This window comes from Leuresthes tenuis, unplaced genomic scaffold (genome assembly GCF_036924035.1).
Source record: "Leuresthes tenuis unplaced genomic scaffold, fLeuTen1.0.hap1 SCAF_13, whole genome shotgun sequence".
NCBI classification, from domain to species: domain Eukaryota; kingdom Metazoa; phylum Chordata; class Actinopteri; order Atheriniformes; family Atherinopsidae; genus Leuresthes; species Leuresthes tenuis.
The window spans coordinates 34,378,211-34,400,049 of record NW_027325367.1 but is presented as its reverse complement, the minus strand read 5'-3'; the positions used below and the strand labels follow the sequence as shown (position 1 = coordinate 34,400,049).

The 21,839-nt window shown below is 43.9% G+C and overlaps 15 non-coding genes across 15 annotated transcripts; 6 read left to right on the top strand and 9 right to left on the bottom strand.

The window, feature by feature from the left end:
- Positions 1–407: 407 nt before the first annotated feature.
- Positions 408–490, bottom strand: trnal-cag (transfer RNA leucine (anticodon CAG)). The gene has a single exon. It is a non-coding gene; the product is annotated as a tRNA-Leu (tRNA).
- Positions 491–2,960: 2,470 nt separating this feature from the next.
- trnal-cag (transfer RNA leucine (anticodon CAG)) lies at positions 2,961–3,043 on the bottom strand. Its single transcript has one exon. It is a non-coding gene; the product is annotated as a tRNA-Leu (tRNA).
- A 1,574-nt stretch (positions 3,044–4,617) lies between these two features.
- Positions 4,618–4,689, top strand: trnad-guc (transfer RNA aspartic acid (anticodon GUC)). Its single transcript has one exon. It is a non-coding gene; the product is annotated as a tRNA-Asp (tRNA).
- A 709-nt stretch (positions 4,690–5,398) lies between these two features.
- On the bottom strand, positions 5,399–5,481 carry trnal-cag (transfer RNA leucine (anticodon CAG)). The gene has a single exon. It is a non-coding gene; the product is annotated as a tRNA-Leu (tRNA).
- Positions 5,482–7,055: 1,574 nt separating this feature from the next.
- Positions 7,056–7,127, top strand: trnad-guc (transfer RNA aspartic acid (anticodon GUC)). Its single transcript has one exon. It is a non-coding gene; the product is annotated as a tRNA-Asp (tRNA).
- Positions 7,128–7,950: 823 nt separating this feature from the next.
- trnal-cag (transfer RNA leucine (anticodon CAG)) lies at positions 7,951–8,033 on the bottom strand. The gene has a single exon. It is a non-coding gene; the product is annotated as a tRNA-Leu (tRNA).
- A 2,470-nt stretch (positions 8,034–10,503) lies between these two features.
- Positions 10,504–10,586, bottom strand: trnal-cag (transfer RNA leucine (anticodon CAG)). The gene has a single exon. It is a non-coding gene; the product is annotated as a tRNA-Leu (tRNA).
- A 1,574-nt stretch (positions 10,587–12,160) lies between these two features.
- Positions 12,161–12,232, top strand: trnad-guc (transfer RNA aspartic acid (anticodon GUC)). The gene has a single exon. It is a non-coding gene; the product is annotated as a tRNA-Asp (tRNA).
- Positions 12,233–12,941: 709 nt separating this feature from the next.
- Positions 12,942–13,024, bottom strand: trnal-cag (transfer RNA leucine (anticodon CAG)). The gene has a single exon. It is a non-coding gene; the product is annotated as a tRNA-Leu (tRNA).
- A 1,574-nt stretch (positions 13,025–14,598) lies between these two features.
- Positions 14,599–14,670, top strand: trnad-guc (transfer RNA aspartic acid (anticodon GUC)). The gene has a single exon. It is a non-coding gene; the product is annotated as a tRNA-Asp (tRNA).
- Positions 14,671–15,493: 823 nt separating this feature from the next.
- Positions 15,494–15,576, bottom strand: trnal-cag (transfer RNA leucine (anticodon CAG)). Its single transcript has one exon. It is a non-coding gene; the product is annotated as a tRNA-Leu (tRNA).
- A 1,574-nt stretch (positions 15,577–17,150) lies between these two features.
- trnad-guc (transfer RNA aspartic acid (anticodon GUC)) lies at positions 17,151–17,222 on the top strand. The gene has a single exon. It is a non-coding gene; the product is annotated as a tRNA-Asp (tRNA).
- Positions 17,223–17,931: 709 nt separating this feature from the next.
- Positions 17,932–18,014, bottom strand: trnal-cag (transfer RNA leucine (anticodon CAG)). The gene has a single exon. It is a non-coding gene; the product is annotated as a tRNA-Leu (tRNA).
- A 1,574-nt stretch (positions 18,015–19,588) lies between these two features.
- Positions 19,589–19,660, top strand: trnad-guc (transfer RNA aspartic acid (anticodon GUC)). The gene has a single exon. It is a non-coding gene; the product is annotated as a tRNA-Asp (tRNA).
- An 823-nt stretch (positions 19,661–20,483) lies between these two features.
- Positions 20,484–20,566, bottom strand: trnal-cag (transfer RNA leucine (anticodon CAG)). The gene has a single exon. It is a non-coding gene; the product is annotated as a tRNA-Leu (tRNA).
- Between the last annotated feature and the right edge of the window lie 1,273 nt (positions 20,567–21,839).

The window sequence follows — 21,839 nt, the reverse complement described above, 5'->3', positions numbered from 1 at the left end:
ACTTCCAAGTACTTTGTCCAACAACAGAAATCCTGTGGTTTCATTCTTGTCTTGTCCAAAGCCAACAATGACTTTGCATACCAGGGACGATCTGTCGAGGTCTTTTGTCACGACCAGTGTTTTGTTTTCAGACGATTTTTCCACAAAAATGACTGAAAAACAGGAGGTTTTACGGTGGTGTTGAGTACATGCCAAAATGTTAATATGTAACAATAACTTGAGTTGTGGACAAAGGATTCTCATGCACAAAGCCCCTTCCCTGCGATTCAGAGCGGTCATAAGACTTCAGAGTAACATGACGGCACAAAGAATGTTGCTGTAAACTAGATGATATAGCGCTAGCCAAGCAAGGAGTGAAGTTGGGTTGCCTTTGCCAGTGAAAACCATTCTCTTGGAGAAGGTTGCTTTGTCAGAAGTGGGATTTGAACCCACGCCTCCAGGGGAGACTGCGACCTGAACGCAGCGCCTTAGACCGCTCGGCCATCCTGACGGCAAAAAAAAGACTGGCACTTATTGTCGGCGGGCCCAGGGATCATTGGAGTGAATATGTGGGTCTACGTGGTGTTCATGGGTCTTGGCTGTTGTTTAAGTTGTTTAATAACCACAATAATGTCACGTGTACATAAAATCATTTGAAAAATTAAACAGGGGGAAAAAGAGAGCAAAGTGAGGAAAGGTGTGACAGATGAGGTCCCCCAGCAGTCTAAGCCTATAGCAGCTTGGGCAACATGGGATGTTTCAGGATTACCTGAGCCATCCCTAACTATAAGCTTTATCAAAAAGCATTTGGAAGCAAGAACTCTTCAGATGTAAAATGGCCGCAATAATCTTTAAACTAGACGATACAGTGCCAGTTTAGCAATACAACGTAGCATAGCCAAGCAAGGAGTGAACTTGGGTTGCCTTGCCAGTAAAAATCATTCTGTTGGAGAAGTTTGCAATGTCAGAAGTGGAATTTGAACCCCGCCTCCAAGGGAAACTGCAGTCTTAACGCAGCACTTTAAAGGCCAAGCGTCGTTGCCGTGATGGCTCGAGCGAGCGTTGTTGATGACTTCACGCTGTCGTTCCGACCATATATTGTGGCTGGAGTCGATGCGCCAGTCGTTGCAGTCTTTTCAGTCACAGAGGTGTCGCTGCTACGGGAAGGTTACCGCTAACGACTCCACAACGAGGAAAATGGAGAAGAAAACAAGAGCAGGAAGAGTAGCACTGTCATCAATGATCAGCATTCTCACCTCTGCTTACATAATAGCTGATGAGCCTCCAGAATTTGAAATTTCAAGAGGCATGATGATGCCCATCTCACCTCCAAATTCCTAAGCATTCTCACCCATTACTTACATAATAGCTGATCAGCCTCCAGAAGTTGAAATTTCAATAGGCATGATGATGCCCATCTCACCTCCAAATTGCTGAGCATTCTCACCCATTACTTACATAATAGCTGAGACTGCAGAAGTTGAAATTTCAATAGGTGTGTTATCACCATTATAGTCTGATGTGGTACTTAGAATACTGTTTTGATATTCTCACCCATCTTAGGCCTAAATGTGAATAGCCCCCCTTCAAATAGCCTGATATGAATCCAGTTTGCTTCGGTCAAAAGCCCTGTCCTGTTGTCCTATGATACGGTACCGGGGGTTTGAAAAATCTGCATAAGTGTCCAAAGTAGAATCTATTTACAACTTATCAACACTGCAAAGGGAAAAAAAAAAGTCTAGCTTCTTCTGGAGCAAACATTCTACTTTTTATTGTTTTGATGATGCGGAGTGTCCTACATCTACCACAAGGCAGAATTTCTGGGTGTTGCCACCAAGATTCAAGATTCAAGCGTTTATTGTCATATATACAGTGCATGTTAGAAACACATTCCTGTACAATGAGATTCTTGTTGAGCCCTTTTCACCACTTGCATGCTGAAGATCATGCCTAGTTTCTTCTCAATTGCTTTGCGTGATTCAAAACATTCCTTTAAAAGGCACCTCAAATGGGACACAAAACTCTTATTTTGCTCATTGGCTACGGTAGTCTTTTCAAATGACGACTGTATCTGTCCCATCGAAATTCCTCGTTAGTATAATGGTCAGTATCTCCGCCTGTCACGCGGAAGATCGGGGTTCGATTCCCTGACGGGGAGAGCTAGGACTTTTATCACATGCCTCCCACCAAGTATAATCTAATTCACCCACCATCAGCCAAGTTCCCTCTTGCAAACAGTCACCTCCCTTACAAATCACTCAAGACCAGCAGCTCTTACACCAGCCTTCAATACATGCTGTCATCTCATATTCAACTATCTTACACTTGTTTGCTTTTATCAAAGCACTTTGGAAGGCATTTCACTTGGCACCACATGTATTGCCACCACGAGAAGCCTGGCCTGCAGGGACCTCTATCTTCCCCCTAACCTCTCCTTCATAAGACTCTTCCATAAAGCTCACTTCCAAGTACCTTGTCCAACAACAGAAGACCTGTTGTTTCATTCTTGTCTTGTCCAAAGCCAACAAGGACTTCCCCCTAACCTCTCCTTCATACCACTCTTCCATAAAGCTCACTTCCAAGTACTTTGTCCAACAACAGAAATCCTGTGGTTTCATTCTTGTCTTGTCCGAAGCCAACAATGACTTTGCATACCAGGGACGATCTGTCGAGGTCTTTTGTCACGACCAGTGTTTTGTTTTCAGACGATTTTTCCACAAAAATGACTGAAAAACAGGAGGTTTTACGGTGGTGTTGAGTACATGCCAAAATGTTAATATGTAACAATAACTTGAGTTGTGGACAAAGGATTCTCATGCACAAAGCCCCTTCCCTGCGATTCAGAGCGGTCATAAGACTTCAGAGTAACATGACGGCACAAAGAATGTTGCTGTAAACTAGATGATATAGCGCTAGCCAAGCAAGGAGTGAAGTTGGGTTGCCTTTGCCAGTGAAAACCATTCTCTTGGAGAAGGTTGCTTTGTCAGAAGTGGGATTTGAACCCACGCCTCCAGGGGAGACTGCGACCTGAACGCAGCGCCTTAGACCGCTCGGCCATCCTGACCGCAAAAAAAAGACTTGCACTTATTGTCGGCGGGCCCAGGGATCATTGGAGTGAATATGTGGGTCTACGTGGTGTTCATGGGTCTTGGCTGTTGTTTAAGTTGTTTAATAACCACAATAATGTCACGTGTACATAAAATCATTTGAAAAATTAAACAGGGGGAAAAAGAGAGCAAAGTGAGGAAAGGTGTGACAGATGAGGTCCCCCAGCAGTCTAAGCCTATAGCAGCTTGGGCAACATGGGATGTTTCAGGATTACCTGAGCCATCCCTAACTATAAGCTTTATCAAAAAGCATTTGGAAGCAAGAACTCTTCAGATGTAAAATGGCCGCAATAATCTTTAAACTAGACGATACAGTGCCAGTTTAGCAATACAACGTAGCATAGCCAAGCAAGGAGTGAACTTGGGTTGCCTTGCCAGTAAAAATCATTCTGTTGGAGAAGTTTGCAATGTCAGAAGTGGAATTTGAACCCCGCCTCCAAGGGAAACTGCAGTCTTAACGCAGCACTTTAAAGGCCAAGCGTCGTTGCCGTGATGGCTCGAGCGAGCGTTGTTGATGACTTCACGCTGTCGTTCCGACCATATATTGTGGCTGGAGTCGATGCGCCAGTCGTTGCAGTCTTTTCAGTCACAGAGGTGTCGCTGCTACGGGAAGGTTACCGCTAACGACTCCACAACGAGGAAAATGGAGAAGAAAACAAGAGCAGGAAGAGTAGCACTGTCATCAATGATCAGCATTCTCACCTCTGCTTACATAATAGCTGATGAGCCTCCAGAATTTGAAATTTCAAGAGGCATGATGATGCCCATCTCACCTCCAAATTCCTAAGCATTCTCACCCATTACTTACATAATAGCTGATCAGCCTCCAGAAGTTGAAATTTCAATAGGCATGATGATGCCCATCTCACCTCCAAATTGCTGAGCATTCTCACCCATTACTTACATAATAGCTGAGACTGCAGAAGTTGAAATTTCAATAGGTGTGTTATCACCATTATAGTCTGATGTGGTACTTAGAATACTGTTTTGATATTCTCACCCATCTTAGGCCTAAATGTGAATAGCCCCCCTTCAAATAGCCTGATATGAATCCAGTTTGCTTCGGTCAAAAGCCCTGTCCTGTTGTCCTATGATACGGTACCGGGGGTTTGAAAAATCTGCATAAGTGTCCAAAGTAGAATCTATTTACAACTTATCAACACTGCAAAGGGAAAAAAAAAGTCTAGCTTCTTCTGGAGCAAACATTCTACTTTTTATTGTTTTGATGATGCGGAGTGTCCTACATCTACCACAAGGCAGAATTTCTGGGTGTTGCCACCAAGATTCAAGATTCAAGCGTTTATTGTCATATATACAGTGCATGTTAGAAACACATTCCTGTACAATGAGATTCTTGTTGAGCCCTTTTCACCACTTGCATGCTGAAGATCATGCCTAGTTTCTTCTCAATTGCTTTGCGTGATTCAAAACATTCCTTTAAAAGGCACCTCAAATGGGACACAAAACTCTTATTTCGCTCATTGGCTACGGTAGTCTTTTCAAATGACGACTGTATCTGTCCCATCGAAATTCCTCGTTAGTATAATGGTCAGTATCTCCGCCTGTCACGCGGAAGATCGGGGTTCGATTCCCCGACGGGGAGAGCTAGGACTTTTATCACATGCCTCCCACCAAGTATAATCTAATTCACCCACCATCAGCCAAGTTCCCTCTTGCAAACAGTCACCTCCCTTACAAATCACTCAAGACCAGCAGCTCTTACACCAGCCTTCAATACATGCTGTCATCTCATATTCAACTATCTTACACTTGTTTGCTTTTATCAAAGCACTTTGGAAGGCATTTCACTTGGCACCACATGTATTGCCACCACGAGAAGCCTGGCCTGCAGGGACCTCTATCTTCCCCCTAACCTCTCCTTCATAAGACTCTTCCATAAAGCTCACTTCCAAGTACCTTGTCCAACAACAGAAGACCTGTTGTTTCATTCTTGTCTTGTCCAAAGCCAACAATGACTTTGCATACCAGGGACGATCTGTCGAGGTCTTTTGTCACGACCAGTGTTTTGTTTTCAGACGATTTTTCCACAAAAATGACTGAAAAACAGGAGGTTTTACGGTGGTGTTGAGTACATGCCAAAATATTAATATGTAACAATAACTTGAGTTGTGGACAAAGGATTCTCATGCACAAAGCCCCTTCCCTGCGATTCAGAGCGGTCATAAGACTTCAGAGTAACATGACGGCACAAAGAATGTTGCTGTAAACTAGATGATATAGCGCTAGCCAAGCAAGGAGTGAAGTTGGGTTGCCTTTGCCAGTGAAAACCATTCTCTTGGAGAAGGTTGCTTTGTCAGAAGTGGGATTTGAACCCACGCCTCCAGGGGAGACTGCGACCTGAACGCAGCGCCTTAGACCGCTCGGCCATCCTGACCGCAAAAAAAAGACTTGCACTTATTGTCGGCGGGCCCAGGGATCATTGGAGTGAATATGTGGGTCTACGTGGTGTTCATGGGTCTTGGCTGTTGTTTAAGTTGTTTAATAACCACAATAATGTCACGTGTACATAAAATCATTTGAAAAATTAAACAGGGGGAAAAAGAGAGCAAAGTGAGGAAAGGTGTGACAGATGAGGTCCCCCAGCAGTCTAAGCCTATAGCAGCTTGGGCAACATGGGATGTTTCAGGATTACCTGAGCCATCCCTAACTATAAGCTTTATCAAAAAGCATTTGGAAGCAAGAACTCTTCAGATGTAAAATGGCCGCAATAATCTTTAAACTAGACGATACAGTGCCAGTTTAGCAATACAACGTAGCATAGCCAAGCAAGGAGTGAACTTGGGTTGCCTTGCCAGTAAAAATCATTCTGTTGGAGAAGTTTGCAATGTCAGAAGTGGAATTTGAACCCCGCCTCCAAGGGAAACTGCAGTCTTAACGCAGCACTTTAAAGGCCAAGCGTCGTTGCCGTGATGGCTCGAGCGAGCGTTGTTGATGACTTCACGCTGTCGTTCCGACCATATATTGTGGCTGGAGTCGATGCGCCAGTCGTTGCAGTCTTTTCAGTCACAGAGGTGTCGCTGCTACGGGAAGGTTACCGCTAACGACTCCACAACGAGGAAAATGGAGAAGAAAACAAGAGCAGGAAGAGTAGCACTGTCATCAATGATCAGCATTCTCACCTCTGCTTACATAATAGCTGATGAGCCTCCAGAATTTGAAATTTCAAGAGGCATGATGATGCCCATCTCACCTCCAAATTCCTAAGCATTCTCACCCATTACTTACATAATAGCTGATCAGCCTCCAGAAGTTGAAATTTCAATAGGCATGATGATGCCCATCTCACCTCCAAATTGCTGAGCATTCTCACCCATTACTTACATAATAGCTGAGACTGCAGAAGTTGAAATTTCAATAGGTGTGTTATCACCATTATAGTCTGATGTGGTACTTAGAATACTGTTTTGATATTCTCACCCATCTTAGGCCTAAATGTGAATAGCCCCCCTTCAAATAGCCTGATATGAATCCAGTTTGCTTCGGTCAAAAGCCCTGTCCTGTTGTCCTATGATACGGTACCGGGGGTTTGAAAAATCTGCATAAGTGTCCAAAGTAGAATCTATTTACAACTTATCAACACTGCAAAGGGAAAAAAAAAGTCTAGCTTCTTCTGGAGCAAACATTCTACTTTTTATTGTTTTGATGATGCGGAGTGTCCTACATCTACCACAAGGCAGAATTTCTGGGTGTTGCCACCAAGATTCAAGATTCAAGCGTTTATTGTCATATATACAGTGCATGTTAGAAACACATTCCTGTACAATGAGATTCTTGTTGAGCCCTTTTCACCACTTGCATGCTGAAGATCATGCCTAGTTTCTTCTCAATTGCTTTGCGTGATTCAAAACATTCCTTTAAAAGGCACCTCAAATGGGACACAAAACTCTTATTTCGCTCATTGGCTACGGTAGTCTTTTCAAATGACGACTGTATCTGTCCCATCGAAATTCCTCGTTAGTATAATGGTCAGTATCTCCGCCTGTCACGCGGAAGATCGGGGTTCGATTCCCCGACGGGGAGAGCTAGGACTTTTATCACATGCCTCCCACCAAGTATAATCTAATTCACCCACCATCAGCCAAGTTCCCTCTTGCAAACAGTCACCTCCCTTACAAATCACTCAAGACCAGCAGCTCTTACACCAGCCTTCAATACATGCTGTCATCTCATATTCAACTATCTTACACTTGTTTGCTTTTATCAAAGCACTTTGGAAGGCATTTCACTTGGCACCACATGTATTGCCACCACGAGAAGCCTGGCCTGCAGGGACCTCTATCTTCCCCCTAACCTCTCCTTCATAAGACTCTTCCATAAAGCTCACTTCCAAGTACCTTGTCCAACAACAGAAGACCTGTTGTTTCATTCTTGTCTTGTCCAAAGCCAACAAGGACTTCCCCCTAACCTCTCCTTCATACCACTCTTCCATAAAGCTCACTTCCAAGTACTTTGTCCAACAACAGAAATCCTGTGGTTTCATTCTTGTCTTGTCCAAAGCCAACAATGACTTTGCATACCAGGGACGATCTGTCGAGGTCTTTTGTCACGACCAGTGTTTTGTTTTCAGACGATTTTTCCACAAAAATGACTGAAAAACAGGAGGTTTTACGGTGGTGTTGAGTACATGCCAAAATGTTAATATGTAACAATAACTTGAGTTGTGGACAAAGGATTCTCATGCACAAAGCCCCTTCCCTGCGATTCAGAGCGGTCATAAGACTTCAGAGTAACATGACGGCACAAAGAATGTTGCTGTAAACTAGATGATATAGCGCTAGCCAAGCAAGGAGTGAAGTTGGGTTGCCTTTGCCAGTGAAAACCATTCTCTTGGAGAAGGTTGCTTTGTCAGAAGTGGGATTTGAACCCACGCCTCCAGGGGAGACTGCGACCTGAACGCAGCGCCTTAGACCGCTCGGCCATCCTGACGGCAAAAAAAAGACTGGCACTTATTGTCGGCGGGCCCAGGGATCATTGGAGTGAATATGTGGGTCTACGTGGTGTTCATGGGTCTTGGCTGTTGTTTAAGTTGTTTAATAACCACAATAATGTCACGTGTACATAAAATCATTTGAAAAATTAAACAGGGGGAAAAAGAGAGCAAAGTGAGGAAAGGTGTGACAGATGAGGTCCCCCAGCAGTCTAAGCCTATAGCAGCTTGGGCAACATGGGATGTTTCAGGATTACCTGAGCCATCCCTAACTATAAGCTTTATCAAAAAGCATTTGGAAGCAAGAACTCTTCAGATGTAAAATGGCCGCAATAATCTTTAAACTAGACGATACAGTGCCAGTTTAGCAATACAACGTAGCATAGCCAAGCAAGGAGTGAACTTGGGTTGCCTTGCCAGTAAAAATCATTCTGTTGGAGAAGTTTGCAATGTCAGAAGTGGAATTTGAACCCCGCCTCCAAGGGAAACTGCAGTCTTAACGCAGCACTTTAAAGGCCAAGCGTCGTTGCCGTGATGGCTCGAGCGAGCGTTGTTGATGACTTCACGCTGTCGTTCCGACCATATATTGTGGCTGGAGTCGATGCGCCAGTCGTTGCAGTCTTTTCAGTCACAGAGGTGTCGCTGCTACGGGAAGGTTACCGCTAACGACTCCACAACGAGGAAAATGGAGAAGAAAACAAGAGCAGGAAGAGTAGCACTGTCATCAATGATCAGCATTCTCACCTCTGCTTACATAATAGCTGATGAGCCTCCAGAATTTGAAATTTCAAGAGGCATGATGATGCCCATCTCACCTCCAAATTCCTAAGCATTCTCACCCATTACTTACATAATAGCTGATCAGCCTCCAGAAGTTGAAATTTCAATAGGCATGATGATGCCCATCTCACCTCCAAATTGCTGAGCATTCTCACCCATTACTTACATAATAGCTGAGACTGCAGAAGTTGAAATTTCAATAGGTGTGTTATCACCATTATAGTCTGATGTGGTACTTAGAATACTGTTTTGATATTCTCACCCATCTTAGGCCTAAATGTGAATAGCCCCCCTTCAAATAGCCTGATATGAATCCAGTTTGCTTCGGTCAAAAGCCCTGTCCTGTTGTCCTATGATACGGTACCGGGGGTTTGAAAAATCTGCATAAGTGTCCAAAGTAGAATCTATTTACAACTTATCAACACTGCAAAGGGAAAAAAAAAAGTCTAGCTTCTTCTGGAGCAAACATTCTACTTTTTATTGTTTTGATGATGCGGAGTGTCCTACATCTACCACAAGGCAGAATTTCTGGGTGTTGCCACCAAGATTCAAGATTCAAGCGTTTATTGTCATATATACAGTGCATGTTAGAAACACATTCCTGTACAATGAGATTCTTGTTGAGCCCTTTTCACCACTTGCATGCTGAAGATCATGCCTAGTTTCTTCTCAATTGCTTTGCGTGATTCAAAACATTCCTTTAAAAGGCACCTCAAATGGGACACAAAACTCTTATTTTGCTCATTGGCTACGGTAGTCTTTTCAAATGACGACTGTATCTGTCCCATCGAAATTCCTCGTTAGTATAATGGTCAGTATCTCCGCCTGTCACGCGGAAGATCGGGGTTCGATTCCCTGACGGGGAGAGCTAGGACTTTTATCACATGCCTCCCACCAAGTATAATCTAATTCACCCACCATCAGCCAAGTTCCCTCTTGCAAACAGTCACCTCCCTTACAAATCACTCAAGACCAGCAGCTCTTACACCAGCCTTCAATACATGCTGTCATCTCATATTCAACTATCTTACACTTGTTTGCTTTTATCAAAGCACTTTGGAAGGCATTTCACTTGGCACCACATGTATTGCCACCACGAGAAGCCTGGCCTGCAGGGACCTCTATCTTCCCCCTAACCTCTCCTTCATAAGACTCTTCCATAAAGCTCACTTCCAAGTACCTTGTCCAACAACAGAAGACCTGTTGTTTCATTCTTGTCTTGTCCAAAGCCAACAAGGACTTCCCCCTAACCTCTCCTTCATACCACTCTTCCATAAAGCTCACTTCCAAGTACTTTGTCCAACAACAGAAATCCTGTGGTTTCATTCTTGTCTTGTCCGAAGCCAACAATGACTTTGCATACCAGGGACGATCTGTCGAGGTCTTTTGTCACGACCAGTGTTTTGTTTTCAGACGATTTTTCCACAAAAATGACTGAAAAACAGGAGGTTTTACGGTGGTGTTGAGTACATGCCAAAATGTTAATATGTAACAATAACTTGAGTTGTGGACAAAGGATTCTCATGCACAAAGCCCCTTCCCTGCGATTCAGAGCGGTCATAAGACTTCAGAGTAACATGACGGCACAAAGAATGTTGCTGTAAACTAGATGATATAGCGCTAGCCAAGCAAGGAGTGAAGTTGGGTTGCCTTTGCCAGTGAAAACCATTCTCTTGGAGAAGGTTGCTTTGTCAGAAGTGGGATTTGAACCCACGCCTCCAGGGGAGACTGCGACCTGAACGCAGCGCCTTAGACCGCTCGGCCATCCTGACCGCAAAAAAAAGACTTGCACTTATTGTCGGCGGGCCCAGGGATCATTGGAGTGAATATGTGGGTCTACGTGGTGTTCATGGGTCTTGGCTGTTGTTTAAGTTGTTTAATAACCACAATAATGTCACGTGTACATAAAATCATTTGAAAAATTAAACAGGGGGAAAAAGAGAGCAAAGTGAGGAAAGGTGTGACAGATGAGGTCCCCCAGCAGTCTAAGCCTATAGCAGCTTGGGCAACATGGGATGTTTCAGGATTACCTGAGCCATCCCTAACTATAAGCTTTATCAAAAAGCATTTGGAAGCAAGAACTCTTCAGATGTAAAATGGCCGCAATAATCTTTAAACTAGACGATACAGTGCCAGTTTAGCAATACAACGTAGCATAGCCAAGCAAGGAGTGAACTTGGGTTGCCTTGCCAGTAAAAATCATTCTGTTGGAGAAGTTTGCAATGTCAGAAGTGGAATTTGAACCCCGCCTCCAAGGGAAACTGCAGTCTTAACGCAGCACTTTAAAGGCCAAGCGTCGTTGCCGTGATGGCTCGAGCGAGCGTTGTTGATGACTTCACGCTGTCGTTCCGACCATATATTGTGGCTGGAGTCGATGCGCCAGTCGTTGCAGTCTTTTCAGTCACAGAGGTGTCGCTGCTACGGGAAGGTTACCGCTAACGACTCCACAACGAGGAAAATGGAGAAGAAAACAAGAGCAGGAAGAGTAGCACTGTCATCAATGATCAGCATTCTCACCTCTGCTTACATAATAGCTGATGAGCCTCCAGAATTTGAAATTTCAAGAGGCATGATGATGCCCATCTCACCTCCAAATTCCTAAGCATTCTCACCCATTACTTACATAATAGCTGATCAGCCTCCAGAAGTTGAAATTTCAATAGGCATGATGATGCCCATCTCACCTCCAAATTGCTGAGCATTCTCACCCATTACTTACATAATAGCTGAGACTGCAGAAGTTGAAATTTCAATAGGTGTGTTATCACCATTATAGTCTGATGTGGTACTTAGAATACTGTTTTGATATTCTCACCCATCTTAGGCCTAAATGTGAATAGCCCCCCTTCAAATAGCCTGATATGAATCCAGTTTGCTTCGGTCAAAAGCCCTGTCCTGTTGTCCTATGATACGGTACCGGGGGTTTGAAAAATCTGCATAAGTGTCCAAAGTAGAATCTATTTACAACTTATCAACACTGCAAAGGGAAAAAAAAAGTCTAGCTTCTTCTGGAGCAAACATTCTACTTTTTATTGTTTTGATGATGCGGAGTGTCCTACATCTACCACAAGGCAGAATTTCTGGGTGTTGCCACCAAGATTCAAGATTCAAGCGTTTATTGTCATATATACAGTGCATGTTAGAAACACATTCCTGTACAATGAGATTCTTGTTGAGCCCTTTTCACCACTTGCATGCTGAAGATCATGCCTAGTTTCTTCTCAATTGCTTTGCGTGATTCAAAACATTCCTTTAAAAGGCACCTCAAATGGGACACAAAACTCTTATTTCGCTCATTGGCTACGGTAGTCTTTTCAAATGACGACTGTATCTGTCCCATCGAAATTCCTCGTTAGTATAATGGTCAGTATCTCCGCCTGTCACGCGGAAGATCGGGGTTCGATTCCCCGACGGGGAGAGCTAGGACTTTTATCACATGCCTCCCACCAAGTATAATCTAATTCACCCACCATCAGCCAAGTTCCCTCTTGCAAACAGTCACCTCCCTTACAAATCACTCAAGACCAGCAGCTCTTACACCAGCCTTCAATACATGCTGTCATCTCATATTCAACTATCTTACACTTGTTTGCTTTTATCAAAGCACTTTGGAAGGCATTTCACTTGGCACCACATGTATTGCCACCACGAGAAGCCTGGCCTGCAGGGACCTCTATCTTCCCCCTAACCTCTCCTTCATAAGACTCTTCCATAAAGCTCACTTCCAAGTACCTTGTCCAACAACAGAAGACCTGTTGTTTCATTCTTGTCTTGTCCAAAGCCAACAATGACTTTGCATACCAGGGACGATCTGTCGAGGTCTTTTGTCACGACCAGTGTTTTGTTTTCAGACGATTTTTCCACAAAAATGACTGAAAAACAGGAGGTTTTACGGTGGTGTTGAGTACATGCCAAAATATTAATATGTAACAATAACTTGAGTTGTGGACAAAGGATTCTCATGCACAAAGCCCCTTCCCTGCGATTCAGAGCGGTCATAAGACTTCAGAGTAACATGACGGCACAAAGAATGTTGCTGTAAACTAGATGATATAGCGCTAGCCAAGCAAGGAGTGAAGTTGGGTTGCCTTTGCCAGTGAAAACCATTCTCTTGGAGAAGGTTGCTTTGTCAGAAGTGGGATTTGAACCCACGCCTCCAGGGGAGACTGCGACCTGAACGCAGCGCCTTAGACCGCTCGGCCATCCTGACCGCAAAAAAAAGACTTGCACTTATTGTCGGCGGGCCCAGGGATCATTGGAGTGAATATGTGGGTCTACGTGGTGTTCATGGGTCTTGGCTGTTGTTTAAGTTGTTTAATAACCACAATAATGTCACGTGTACATAAAATCATTTGAAAAATTAAACAGGGGGAAAAAGAGAGCAAAGTGAGGAAAGGTGTGACAGATGAGGTCCCCCAGCAGTCTAAGCCTATAGCAGCTTGGGCAACATGGGATGTTTCAGGATTACCTGAGCCATCCCTAACTATAAGCTTTATCAAAAAGCATTTGGAAGCAAGAACTCTTCAGATGTAAAATGGCCGCAATAATCTTTAAACTAGACGATACAGTGCCAGTTTAGCAATACAACGTAGCATAGCCAAGCAAGGAGTGAACTTGGGTTGCCTTGCCAGTAAAAATCATTCTGTTGGAGAAGTTTGCAATGTCAGAAGTGGAATTTGAACCCCGCCTCCAAGGGAAACTGCAGTCTTAACGCAGCACTTTAAAGGCCAAGCGTCGTTGCCGTGATGGCTCGAGCGAGCGTTGTTGATGACTTCACGCTGTCGTTCCGACCATATATTGTGGCTGGAGTCGATGCGCCAGTCGTTGCAGTCTTTTCAGTCACAGAGGTGTCGCTGCTACGGGAAGGTTACCGCTAACGACTCCACAACGAGGAAAATGGAGAAGAAAACAAGAGCAGGAAGAGTAGCACTGTCATCAATGATCAGCATTCTCACCTCTGCTTACATAATAGCTGATGAGCCTCCAGAATTTGAAATTTCAAGAGGCATGATGATGCCCATCTCACCTCCAAATTCCTAAGCATTCTCACCCATTACTTACATAATAGCTGATCAGCCTCCAGAAGTTGAAATTTCAATAGGCATGATGATGCCCATCTCACCTCCAAATTGCTGAGCATTCTCACCCATTACTTACATAATAGCTGAGACTGCAGAAGTTGAAATTTCAATAGGTGTGTTATCACCATTATAGTCTGATGTGGTACTTAGAATACTGTTTTGATATTCTCACCCATCTTAGGCCTAAATGTGAATAGCCCCCCTTCAAATAGCCTGATATGAATCCAGTTTGCTTCGGTCAAAAGCCCTGTCCTGTTGTCCTATGATACGGTACCGGGGGTTTGAAAAATCTGCATAAGTGTCCAAAGTAGAATCTATTTACAACTTATCAACACTGCAAAGGGAAAAAAAAAGTCTAGCTTCTTCTGGAGCAAACATTCTACTTTTTATTGTTTTGATGATGCGGAGTGTCCTACATCTACCACAAGGCAGAATTTCTGGGTGTTGCCACCAAGATTCAAGATTCAAGCGTTTATTGTCATATATACAGTGCATGTTAGAAACACATTCCTGTACAATGAGATTCTTGTTGAGCCCTTTTCACCACTTGCATGCTGAAGATCATGCCTAGTTTCTTCTCAATTGCTTTGCGTGATTCAAAACATTCCTTTAAAAGGCACCTCAAATGGGACACAAAACTCTTATTTCGCTCATTGGCTACGGTAGTCTTTTCAAATGACGACTGTATCTGTCCCATCGAAATTCCTCGTTAGTATAATGGTCAGTATCTCCGCCTGTCACGCGGAAGATCGGGGTTCGATTCCCCGACGGGGAGAGCTAGGACTTTTATCACATGCCTCCCACCAAGTATAATCTAATTCACCCACCATCAGCCAAGTTCCCTCTTGCAAACAGTCACCTCCCTTACAAATCACTCAAGACCAGCAGCTCTTACACCAGCCTTCAATACATGCTGTCATCTCATATTCAACTATCTTACACTTGTTTGCTTTTATCAAAGCACTTTGGAAGGCATTTCACTTGGCACCACATGTATTGCCACCACGAGAAGCCTGGCCTGCAGGGACCTCTATCTTCCCCCTAACCTCTCCTTCATAAGACTCTTCCATAAAGCTCACTTCCAAGTACCTTGTCCAACAACAGAAGACCTGTTGTTTCATTCTTGTCTTGTCCAAAGCCAACAAGGACTTCCCCCTAACCTCTCCTTCATACCACTCTTCCATAAAGCTCACTTCCAAGTACTTTGTCCAACAACAGAAATCCTGTGGTTTCATTCTTGTCTTGTCCGAAGCCAACAATGACTTTGCATACCAGGGACGATCTGTCGAGGTCTTTTGTCACGACCAGTGTTTTGTTTTCAGACGATTTTTCCACAAAAATGACTGAAAAACAGGAGGTTTTACGGTGGTGTTGAGTACATGCCAAAATGTTAATATGTAACAATAACTTGAGTTGTGGACAAAGGATTCTCATGCACAAAGCCCCTTCCCTGCGATTCAGAGCGGTCATAAGACTTCAGAGTAACATGACGGCACAAAGAATGTTGCTGTAAACTAGATGATATAGCGCTAGCCAAGCAAGGAGTGAAGTTGGGTTGCCTTTGCCAGTGAAAACCATTCTCTTGGAGAAGGTTGCTTTGTCAGAAGTGGGATTTGAACCCACGCCTCCAGGGGAGACTGCGACCTGAACGCAGCGCCTTAGACCGCTCGGCCATCCTGACCGCAAAAAAAAGACTTGCACTTATTGTCGGCGGGCCCAGGGATCATTGGAGTGAATATGTGGGTCTACGTGGTGTTCATGGGTCTTGGCTGTTGTTTAAGTTGTTTAATAACCACAATAATGTCACGTGTACATAAAATCATTTGAAAAATTAAACAGGGGGAAAAAGAGAGCAAAGTGAGGAAAGGTGTGACAGATGAGGTCCCCCAGCAGTCTAAGCCTATAGCAGCTTGGGCAACATGGGATGTTTCAGGATTACCTGAGCCATCCCTAACTATAAGCTTTATCAAAAAGCATTTGGAAGCAAGAACTCTTCAGATGTAAAATGGCCGCAATAATCTTTAAACTAGACGATACAGTGCCAGTTTAGCAATACAACGTAGCATAGCCAAGCAAGGAGTGAACTTGGGTTGCCTTGCCAGTAAAAATCATTCTGTTGGAGAAGTTTGCAATGTCAGAAGTGGAATTTGAACCCCGCCTCCAAGGGAAACTGCAGTCTTAACGCAGCACTTTAAAGGCCAAGCGTCGTTGCCGTGATGGCTCGAGCGAGCGTTGTTGATGACTTCACGCTGTCGTTCCGACCATATATTGTGGCTGGAGTCGATGCGCCAGTCGTTGCAGTCTTTTCAGTCACAGAGGTGTCGCTGCTACGGGAAGGTTACCGCTAACGACTCCACAACGAGGAAAATGGAGAAGAAAACAAGAGCAGGAAGAGTAGCACTGTCATCAATGATCAGCATTCTCACCTCTGCTTACATAATAGCTGATGAGCCTCCAGAATTTGAAATTTCAAGAGGCATGATGATGCCCATCTCACCTCCAAATTCCTAAGCATTCTCACCCATTACTTACATAATAGCTGATCAGCCTCCAGAAGTTGAAATTTCAATAGGCATGATGATGCCCATCTCACCTCCAAATTGCTGAGCATTCTCACCCATTACTTACATAATAGCTGAGACTGCAGAAGTTGAAATTTCAATAGGTGTGTTATCACCATTATAGTCTGATGTGGTACTTAGAATACTGTTTTGATATTCTCACCCATCTTAGGCCTAAATGTGAATAGCCCCCCTTCAAATAGCCTGATATGAATCCAGTTTGCTTCGGTCAAAAGCCCTGTCCTGTTGTCCTATGATACGGTACCGGGGGTTTGAAAAATCTGCATAAGTGTCCAAAGTAGAATCTATTTACAACTTATCAACACTGCAAAGGGAAAAAAAAAGTCTAGCTTCTTCTGGAGCAAACATTCTACTTTTTATTGTTTTGATGATGCGGAGTGTCCTACATCTACCACAAGGCAGAATTTCTGGGTGTTGCCACCAAGATTCAAGATTCAAGCGTTTATTGTCATATATACAGTGCATGTTAGAAACACATTCCTGTACAATGAGATTCTTGTTGAGCCCTTTTCACCACTTGCATGCTGAAGATCATGCCTAGTTTCTTCTCAATTGCTTTGCGTGATTCAAAACATTCCTTTAAAAGGCACCTCAAATGGGACACAAAACTCTTATTTCGCTCATTGGCTACGGTAGTCTTTTCAAATGACGACTGTATCTGTCCCATCGAAATTCCTCGTTAGTATAATGGTCAGTATCTCCGCCTGTCACGCGGAAGATCGGGGTTCGATTCCCCGACGGGGAGAGCTAGGACTTTTATCACATGCCTCCCACCAAGTATAATCTAATTCACCCACCATCAGCCAAGTTCCCTCTTGCAAACAGTCACCTCCCTTACAAATCACTCAAGACCAGCAGCTCTTACACCAGCCTTCAATACATGCTGTCATCTCATATTCAACTATCTTACACTTGTTTGCTTTTATCAAAGCACTTTGGAAGGCATTTCACTTGGCACCACATGTATTGCCACCACGAGAAGCCTGGCCTGCAGGGACCTCTATCTTCCCCCTAACCTCTCCTTCATAAGACTCTTCCATAAAGCTCACTTCCAAGTACCTTGTCCAACAACAGAAGACCTGTTGTTTCATTCTTGTCTTGTCCAAAGCCAACAATGACTTTGCATACCAGGGACGATCTGTCGAGGTCTTTTGTCACGACCAGTGTTTTGTTTTCAGACGATTTTTCCACAAAAATGACTGAAAAACAGGAGGTTTTACGGTGGTGTTGAGTACATGCCAAAATATTAATATGTAACAATAACTTGAGTTGTGGACAAAGGATTCTCATGCACAAAGCCCCTTCCCTGCGATTCAGAGCGGTCATAAGACTTCAGAGTAACATGACGGCACAAAGAATGTTGCTGTAAACTAGATGATATAGCGCTAGCCAAGCAAGGAGTGAAGTTGGGTTGCCTTTGCCAGTGAAAACCATTCTCTTGGAGAAGGTTGCTTTGTCAGAAGTGGGATTTGAACCCACGCCTCCAGGGGAGACTGCGACCTGAACGCAGCGCCTTAGACCGCTCGGCCATCCTGACCGCAAAAAAAAGACTTGCACTTATTGTCGGCGGGCCCAGGGATCATTGGAGTGAATATGTGGGTCTACGTGGTGTTCATGGGTCTTGGCTGTTGTTTAAGTTGTTTAATAACCACAATAATGTCACGTGTACATAAAATCATTTGAAAAATTAAACAGGGGGAAAAAGAGAGCAAAGTGAGGAAAGGTGTGACAGATGAGGTCCCCCAGCAGTCTAAGCCTATAGCAGCTTGGGCAACATGGGATGTTTCAGGATTACCTGAGCCATCCCTAACTATAAGCTTTATCAAAAAGCATTTGGAAGCAAGAACTCTTCAGATGTAAAATGGCCGCAATAATCTTTAAACTAGACGATACAGTGCCAGTTTAGCAATACAACGTAGCATAGCCAAGCAAGGAGTGAACTTGGGTTGCCTTGCCAGTAAAAATCATTCTGTTGGAGAAGTTTGCAATGTCAGAAGTGGAATTTGAACCCCGCCTCCAAGGGAAACTGCAGTCTTAACGCAGCACTTTAAAGGCCAAGCGTCGTTGCCGTGATGGCTCGAGCGAGCGTTGTTGATGACTTCACGCTGTCGTTCCGACCATATATTGTGGCTGGAGTCGATGCGCCAGTCGTTGCAGTCTTTTCAGTCACAGAGGTGTCGCTGCTACGGGAAGGTTACCGCTAACGACTCCACAACGAGGAAAATGGAGAAGAAAACAAGAGCAGGAAGAGTAGCACTGTCATCAATGATCAGCATTCTCACCTCTGCTTACATAATAGCTGATGAGCCTCCAGAATTTGAAATTTCAAGAGGCATGATGATGCCCATCTCACCTCCAAATTCCTAAGCATTCTCACCCATTACTTACATAATAGCTGATCAGCCTCCAGAAGTTGAAATTTCAATAGGCATGATGATGCCCATCTCACCTCCAAATTGCTGAGCATTCTCACCCATTACTTACATAATAGCTGAGACTGCAGAAGTTGAAATTTCAATAGGTGTGTTATCACCATTATAGTCTGATGTGGTACTTAGAATACTGTTTTGATATTCTCACCCATCTTAGGCCTAAATGTGAATAGCCCCCCTTCAAATAGCCTGATATGAATCCAGTTTGCTTCGGTCAAAAGCCCTGTCCTGTTGTCCTATGATACGGTACCGGGGGTTTGAAAAATCTGCATAAGTGTCCAAAGTAGAATCTATTTACAACTTATCAACACTGCAAAGGGAAAAAAAAAGTCTAGCTTCTTCTGGAGCAAACATTCTACTTTTTATTGTTTTGATGATGCGGAGTGTCCTACATCTACCACAAGGCAGAATTTCTGGGTGTTGCCACCAAGATTCAAGATTCAAGCGTTTATTGTCATATATACAGTGCATGTTAGAAACACATTCCTGTACAATGAGATTCTTGTTGAGCCCTTTTCACCACTTGCATGCTGAAGATCATGCCTAGTTTCTTCTCAATTGCTTTGCGTGATTCAAAACATTCCTTTAAAAGGCACCTCAAATGGGACACAAAACTCTTATTTCGCTCATTGGCTACGGTAGTCTTTTCAAATGACGACTGTATCTGTCCCATCGAAATTCCTCGTTAGTATAATGGTCAGTATCTCCGCCTGTCACGCGGAAGATCGGGGTTCGATTCCCCGACGGGGAGAGCTAGGACTTTTATCACATGCCTCCCACCAAGTATAATCTAATTCACCCACCATCAGCCAAGTTCCCTCTTGCAAACAGTCACCTCCCTTACAAATCACTCAAGACCAGCAGCTCTTACACCAGCCTTCAATACATGCTGTCATCTCATATTCAACTATCTTACACTTGTTTGCTTTTATCAAAGCACTTTGGAAGGCATTTCACTTGGCACCACATGTATTGCCACCACGAGAAGCCTGGCCTGCAGGGACCTCTATCTTCCCCCTAACCTCTCCTTCATAAGACTCTTCCATAAAGCTCACTTCCAAGTACCTTGTCCAACAACAGAAGACCTGTTGTTTCATTCTTGTCTTGTCCAAAGCCAACAAGGACTTCCCCCTAACCTCTCCTTCATACCACTCTTCCATAAAGCTCACTTCCAAGTACTTTGTCCAACAACAGAAATCCTGTGGTTTCATTCTTGTCTTGTCCGAAGCCAACAATGACTTTGCATACCAGGGACGATCTGTCGAGGTCTTTTGTCACGACCAGTGTTTTGTTTTCAGACGATTTTTCCACAAAAATGACTGAAAAACAGGAGGTTTTACGGTGGTGTTGAGTACATGCCAAAATGTTAATATGTAACAATAACTTGAGTTGTGGACAAAGGATTCTCATGCACAAAGCCCCTTCCCTGCGATTCAGAGCGGTCATAAGACTTCAGAGTAACATGACGGCACAAAGAATGTTGCTGTAAACTAGATGATATAGCGCTAGCCAAGCAAGGAGTGAAGTTGGGTTGCCTTTGCCAGTGAAAACCATTCTCTTGGAGAAGGTTGCTTTGTCAGAAGTGGGATTTGAACCCACGCCTCCAGGGGAGACTGCGACCTGAACGCAGCGCCTTAGACCGCTCGGCCATCCTGACCGCAAAAAAAAGACTTGCACTTATTGTCGGCGGGCCCAGGGATCATTGGAGTGAATATGTGGGTCTACGTGGTGTTCATGGGTCTTGGCTGTTGTTTAAGTTGTTTAATAACCACAATAATGTCACGTGTACATAAAATCATTTGAAAAATTAAACAGGGGGAAAAAGAGAGCAAAGTGAGGAAAGGTGTGACAGATGAGGTCCCCCAGCAGTCTAAGCCTATAGCAGCTTGGGCAACATGGGATGTTTCAGGATTACCTGAGCCATCCCTAACTATAAGCTTTATCAAAAAGCATTTGGAAGCAAGAACTCTTCAGATGTAAAATGGCCGCAATAATCTTTAAACTAGACGATACAGTGCCAGTTTAGCAATACAACGTAGCATAGCCAAGCAAGGAGTGAACTTGGGTTGCCTTGCCAGTAAAAATCATTCTGTTGGAGAAGTTTGCAATGTCAGAAGTGGAATTTGAACCCCGCCTCCAAGGGAAACTGCAGTCTTAACGCAGCACTTTAAAGGCCAAGCGTCGTTGCCGTGATGGCTCGAGCGAGCGTTGTTGATGACTTCACGCTGTCGTTCCGACCATATATTGTGGCTGGAGTCGATGCGCCAGTCGTTGCAGTCTTTTCAGTCACAGAGGTGTCGCTGCTACGGGAAGGTTACCGCTAACGACTCCACAACGAGGAAAATGGAGAAGAAAACAAGAGCAGGAAGAGTAGCACTGTCATCAATGATCAGCATTCTCACCTCTGCTTACATAATAGCTGATGAGCCTCCAGAATTTGAAATTTCAAGAGGCATGATGATGCCCATCTCACCTCCAAATTCCTAAGCATTCTCACCCATTACTTACATAATAGCTGATCAGCCTCCAGAAGTTGAAATTTCAATAGGCATGATGATGCCCATCTCACCTCCAAATTGCTGAGCATTCTCACCCATTACTTACATAATAGCTGAGACTGCAGAAGTTGAAATTTCAATAGGTGTGTTATCACCATTATAGTCTGATGTGGTACTTAGAATACTGTTTTGATATTCTCACCCATCTTAGGCCTAAATGTGAATAGCCCCCCTTCAAATAGCCTGATATGAATCCAGTTTGCTTCGGTCAAAAGCCCTGTCCTGTTGTCCTATGATACGGTACCGGGGGTTTGAAAAATCTGCATAAGTGTCCAAAGTAGAATCTATTTACAACTTATCAACACTGCAAAGGGAAAAAAAAAGTCTAGCTTCTTCTGGAGCAAACATTCTACTTTTTATTGTTTTGATGAT